Consider the following 6,323-nt stretch of genomic DNA (forward strand, 5'->3'; position numbering starts at 1 on the left):
TTTTTAATTATGTAACTTTTTCTCCCGCTGCAGTAGGTCTCGTTCGTTAAATTTATGGTCAAAGTTTGACCTCGGGAAGCGCGGGCGCTCTATATTTTGGAACGGAGAGAATATGAGGGTGTTTGGATACTCTCTAGTCATGTGACTAGTAGTAGTCAGACTAAAAGTTTTTAGTCAGGCCCTATTTGGAAGGTGACTACTACTAGTCAGCATTAAATGTCTCAGTATTAAAATTTTCTCTCTCCCTTCCATTTATCTCTCTTATCTCCCTTGTGCCCGCAACAGGATGGGCCCGCCAATTAATTAGAGGAGAGACTTTAAGTCACTTTTAGTTGGGGGTGGGGTGACTAGGGACTACACTAGTTTTAGTCACCCATTAGTCAGGGGTGTTTGAAGGTTTACTGACTAAAAGTGACTACTACTAGTCTCTAGTCTCTAGTCACTAGTGATCCAAACACCCTCTATATGAGATAGTCACACCCATATTGGGTGTCGTGCAGTTTCCCAAACATATCTTTTACATCGGCCATGCCCTGTCCTGCGCAAAGTAGTTTCGTGAGTTTTATATGGGCTCTTCATGCTTCTCAAGCTCTTTCCGCTCAGCCAAGAAACATGCAGACTGGAACACACGGAATGCGTGGGGACTGGGCACAAGGCGTTATTCCACTCTGTCAGATTCGGCCGGCTTCGCGCTACGTTTCTTCGCTAAGAAATCGGGCGCCTTTTCTCGTGGGGCGGCGCGACAAATGGTACAAAGTAGACGAAAGTATGAACTGGGAGCACGGCACATAGTAGATTCGCAACCTGAAAGCTGGTCAGGGCGCATCAGCCTCCTGAACCTGCAAGGCCGCAACATTCTGATCTGGAACAACTCGGAAGAACGTGAAGAAAAGGTACAGTAAAAAGAAGATGCACTTCCAGGTATTCAACCTCCCCGAATCAATCAGAGCAGGAACGGAATTTGTTCTCTTTTTTTACAGCCACATAAGTATATCATATGCATTGCGCATCGACGCACGGGATCGATGCTTTTGTTGCCATCAGGAAAGCCAGTAAAGCTATAGCCAGCTAATCACACCACAGTGACAGAACAGAAAAATAGAAATGGTGGTGGAGAGGAGCCTTTTTTCTTTTCTTTTCTATGCCGAGTCATGATGTAATATTGGATTGATTAACACAACATATGGTGCGACCACAGTCACAGCAGACCGAGCAGAGACGAGCGCTTTGGCGTCGGCATGTGGCTAGCGGCAGACGATGCAGAGGACGACGGCGATGATGAGGATCAGGATGAGGAGCGGCAGGGATATGATGAGCACGAACTCCATCCGCCCCTTGCCTGCAGACAGAATAATCGAAAATTTAATCTTTCATTCTTGGTTTTTTACGTCGAGAAACAGAAAAGTGCTACTCTGAAGTCTCAGCTCTCAAGAGGGGTAGAAAGCAAAGCAATATCAAAATGCTATGCCATTGCCTTTTCAGTCTATCTCTCCCTGAAGGCCTGAACTGCTGTTCAACGGCCGCCTGTGGATCTAATGCTCCAACAGTGGGTCAGACCCTCTAATCGTGCAGAAAGATTCAAACGGGAATGAGTTACTCCCTCCGATCCAAAATAAACATCGTGGTTTTAGTTCAAATTTGAAAGAACTTGTAATTCATATTTCCTGAGCCGCACCAAATCTTGTAAGGATTGCTTGCAACTTGTCAAGCATCCGCCTCGATCTTGGCTTGTTCGAGGCTTGGATGCTCAGCAAAGGCAAAGCCAGCCCCTTAATTATTACCAAAGGTGGGGGGATGGGGATCTAATTCCCTTGAATGACCACATCAATTAGACAATTATCAGTGAAACGATGGATTCGATTCCTCGTTGGCGTGCCGTCCTTTCGCACGGGTCAAACCTGGCTAAATAAAGCTCTCTACAACAGAAGATTGTAGGTGATGTAGGTGGTGGACTATAGGTTCCTGATCCATTATAATTGGTGAAACTCCCTCGGATTTGACTGAATTAGAACAACTGCTAGTGCTACTCAATCCTAAGCAGCAGCTGGGTGGTCTAATTCGAGCTAAATAATTAGTACTTGTACTCGTTATTCAAAAGCTGCAGAGCAGTACCGACTGGATCACTCTTGGAGCCAGTCAACAGAGGGGTCACCCGTGCGTGAGTCCTGGAGCTCACTGAGGAATAAATCCAAAAACAAAAAACAAGATTTGACAGGGACAAGATGAGAATTAATTGTCTAGCACAGTACCTGCCCAATCGAGCTGCTGATCTTGCTGCTGCTCCTGGCCTCCTTCCTTGATCCGTCGGAGACGAGAGGCTTGGGAGGGAGGCGGAGGGGAGGAGCGGAGCAGTGGAGCTTGGCGGCGATGGGGCAAGTGGTGTTGGTGCCGGTGCGTGGGCTAAAATAATCGCTAATCAGGCAGAGAAGAGTGGAGTGGAGAAGAAAGGAAGAAAGTAGAAGCGGAAAAACGCGTGACGTGTGGCTCGCGAGTGTGAACCGAGGACCCCGGAGCCACGCCAGGGCCCAGGTGTCAGGGAGACGTCTGCGTCCGGTGGACGGTGCGCCACGTGCGTGCGTCTGGTTGGACGGACAACCAGGGGTGAGCGCAAACGAAAGACAGACGCGGCGATCACACTCTGCCGAAAGAAGCGTGGCCAATATCTGAAGAATTCTTCAGGAGCTTCCTTTTTTTGCGACAAAGTCAAGAGCTTACATTACACGGCAGTATGCACTGTACTGACACCCGCACACACACGAACAGACACATGGATCAATCAATACTCAATAGTACATTTCATGTCGAGAAGCTAGTAGGAGAAAAGGGGATAGCGATCACACCGAGCAAGAGCTGCAGACAAAATACACGATGACAGTATGAGACAGACGCAGCAACAACACTACTACTACGAGGCTACATGATACGCAACATCCGGCGAGGCGAGCTGGCTGGCTGGTTAACGGCAGACGATGCAAAGGATGATGGCGATGATCACCACCAGCGCCACGAGGGGCAGCGAGATTATCAGTACCATCTGCATCTTGCCGGCTGCTGGTGCTCTGACGCGCGACCTGCAAAACGAGGAGGGAAAGAAAACATCTCACTGACGAGTGACGAACATGTAGCCCCGAACTACTGTCAAAGATATAGTATATGAGCTCTGCCTGGTGGGTAAACAACCGTATATATCAGCGTACGTACCTGAAGGCTGAAGCTGTGGCTCCTCCTGCTGCTCTGCTCAAGATATCTCTCCCAGCTGATGGCGAGAAGCTTAAGCACGAGGATGAGGCAGGCAGAGCGAAGCAAACGGAGGGGGTTAAATGGAGGGATTATGGAAGGGAGGGGAGGGGAGGGGCGGGGAAAGCCAAGGAATCAATCCGGGAGAATGGTTTGCGCTGGAAGTATCGTCGGTTAAGTACCCCCCGTCCAAGGAGAATCAAGTAAGGCGACGCGTGCCACCAGCAGCTATTAAGCTTTCCGTCTTTTCATCATTCCCATGTCGGCAGGCATGCTTGTTTCAACCGGAAGCATCCAGGCATGCCATGCACGCCCGGCGTGATCCACCCGTCCAGTTGCTTTTTCCTTTAACTAGCAAAATAGCCCGCAACAGAAGAAAAAAAACTGTTGGATTATGGATGGGTATAGATCTATATAAGACATTAATCCCTGATTAATCTTGAGGCTCATGTATGAGATGGCAGGTGATGGGAAGTTTAGTCCCACCTTGCTAGTTGAGGAGAGCCGAGACCTCTTTATGAAGGAAAAACTTTGTTTTTGCCACTCTAGTTTTTGCCAACTTTGATTATGCAGCTCTAGAATTTGGCATCTCACTTTTGCCACTCTTAACTTTTGATAATATATCACTTTTGCCATTCCATGACAAAAATGATAATTTTTCATTTCACTTTTGCAACTCTTAGCTTTTGCCGCGGGTTGCGGGAATGAGCCGAGCCGTGCACGATGTGTCTTTGTTTTCTTCTTACCAGGTCGCACGAAATTGTTCCGTCCTGATGGGGAATGGCACACATGCTTCTGTTCATGGTGTTGGCATGGTAGATCTGAAGTCTACTTCGAGAAAGATCATGTAACAGATGAACGTGCAACATGTCCCCGCCATAAAGAAGAATCTCATTAGTGGCTTCCTTCTATGTAAAAAAGGGTTTAAGTTAGTATTTGAGTCTAACAAAGTAGTCGTATCTCGGTATGGACTATTTGTTGGAAAAGTATATGATTGTGGTGGTTTGTTTCGCCTTTCCCGAGAGGATTTCTGCAATAAAATCGTGAACCAAATTCATTCTGATGTGAACGAATCTAAGGTTTGGCATTCACGTCTTTGTCACATAAATTTCGGTTGTATGACGCGGCTAGCTAAGATGGACTTAATTCCGAGTTTCATTTTAGCCAAAGGCTCTAAGTGCCATGCGTGTGTGCAAGCTAAGCAACCTCATAAGCCTCACAAGCTTGCGAAGGAGAGACACCTAGCACAATTAGAGCTCATACATTCAGATCTCTGTGAGATGAATGGTGTGTTGACTAAAGGTGGAAAGAAATACTTCATGACTCTGATTGATGATTCCACTAGATTCTGCTATGTGTATTTGTTAAATACTAAGGATGAGGCTCTACACTACTTTAAAGTCTATAAGGCTGAAGTTGAGAACCAACTTGAGACGAAAATAAAATGAGTCCGGTCTGATCATGGTGGAGAGTACTTTTCTAAAGAGTTTGATTTATTCTGTGCGGAACATGGTATTATTCATGAGAGGACACCTCCCTACTCACCCCAATCATACGGGATTGCTGAATGGAAAAACCGTACTCTAACTGATTTGGTTAACGCCATGTTAGATACAACGGGTTTATCCAAGGCATGGTGGGGGGAGGCTGTATTGACATCGTGTCATGTCCTGAATAAAGTTCCCACAAAGGATAATGAGACTACTCCTTATGAGCAATGGAAAAAGAAAAGAACTACACTCTCTTACTTGCGAACTTGGGGTTGTTTGGCGAAAGTCAACGTGCTGATAACAAAAAAGCGCAAGTTGAGACCAAAGACCGTGGACTGCGTTTTTCTTGGCTATGCCAAGCATAGCGTTGGCTATAGATTTCTAGTAGTGAAATCTGATGTACACGACTTGAAGGTCGATACGATCATGGAGTCTAGGGATGCTACATGCTTTGAGGATATTTTCCCCATGAGAGATATGCAAAGCACTTCTAGACTGGAATCTGCTGAGACTCCTGAACCTGCCATTCCAATGAAATACTATGAACATAAAAGTGATGAGAGTTCCACGGCGGATGACGAGGAAGCTTCTGTTAGGAGCAAGAGATAGAGGATTGCAAAGTCCTTTGGTGATGATTTCCTCGTGTACCTCGTGGATGATGACACTCCGAGTTCCATTTCAGAAGCCAATGCATCCTCGGATGCTGACTAATGGAAGGATGCGGTCCGTAGCGAGATGGATTCCATCTTGGCTAATGGGACATGGGAAATCACTGATCGTCCTTGTGGTTGTAAACCATTGGGATGTAAGTGGGTGTTCAAGAAGAAGCTTAGGCCTGATGGTACTGTTGATAAGTACAAGGCGAGGCTTGTGGCCAAGGGTTATACCCAGAAAAAAGAAGAAGATTTCTTCGTCACTTATTCACTTGTGGCTAGAATGACAACCATTCGAGTGTTACTCGCTTTGGCTGGCTCGCATGGTCTTCTCGTCCATCAGATGGACGTTAAGACGGCTTTCCTTAGCGGAGAGCTAGACGAGGAAATTTACATGCAACAGCCAGATGGATTTACAGTAAATGGTCAGGAAAGAAAGGTGTGCAAGCTAGTGAAATATTTGTATGGCCTGAAACAAGTGCCTAAGCAATGGCATGAGAAGTTCAACACTACTCTGACATCTGCTGGCTTTGTTGTGAATGAAGCTGGCAAATGTGTATACTATCGCTATGGTGGGCACGAAGGAGTTATACTATGTCTATATGTCGATGACATACTAATATTTGGGACCCACCTCAAAGTCATTCAGGAGGTCAAGGCCTTTCTATCTCATAACTTTGAGATGAAAGACCTGGGTGTGGCTGATGTTATCTTGAATATCAAGCTACTGAGAAATTCTGAGGGTGAAATTACGCTTTTGCAATCCCACTATGTTGACAAGATTTTGAGCCGGTTTGGATATTCAGACTGCAAACCTTCTGCAACACCATATTATTCTAGTGTGCGGATTCGAAATTTCGAAGGCATGGCCGTAGATCAATTGAGATACTCTCAAGTGGTTGGTTCACTGATGTACCTAGCATGTGCTGCTCGTCCTGACATC

General features: G+C 46.2%; 1 long non-coding RNA gene across 1 annotated transcript; it reads right to left on the bottom strand.

Annotated features, from left to right (window-relative positions):
- Nucleotides 1-894: 894 nt before the first annotated feature.
- Nucleotides 895-3,385, bottom strand: LOC125507054 (uncharacterized). The gene is made up of 3 exons (XR_007282833.2): nt 3,202-3,385; nt 2,250-3,071; nt 895-1,339 (listed from the first exon to the last, which is right to left on the bottom strand). It is a non-coding gene; the product is annotated as an uncharacterized LOC125507054 (long non-coding RNA).
- Between the last annotated feature and the right edge of the window lie 2,938 nt (nt 3,386-6,323).

Source organism: Triticum urartu, chromosome 1A, assembly GCF_056163025.1.
Source record: "Triticum urartu cultivar PI428250 chromosome 1A, HENAU_Tu73, whole genome shotgun sequence".
Taxonomy (NCBI): domain Eukaryota; kingdom Viridiplantae; phylum Streptophyta; class Magnoliopsida; order Poales; family Poaceae; genus Triticum; species Triticum urartu.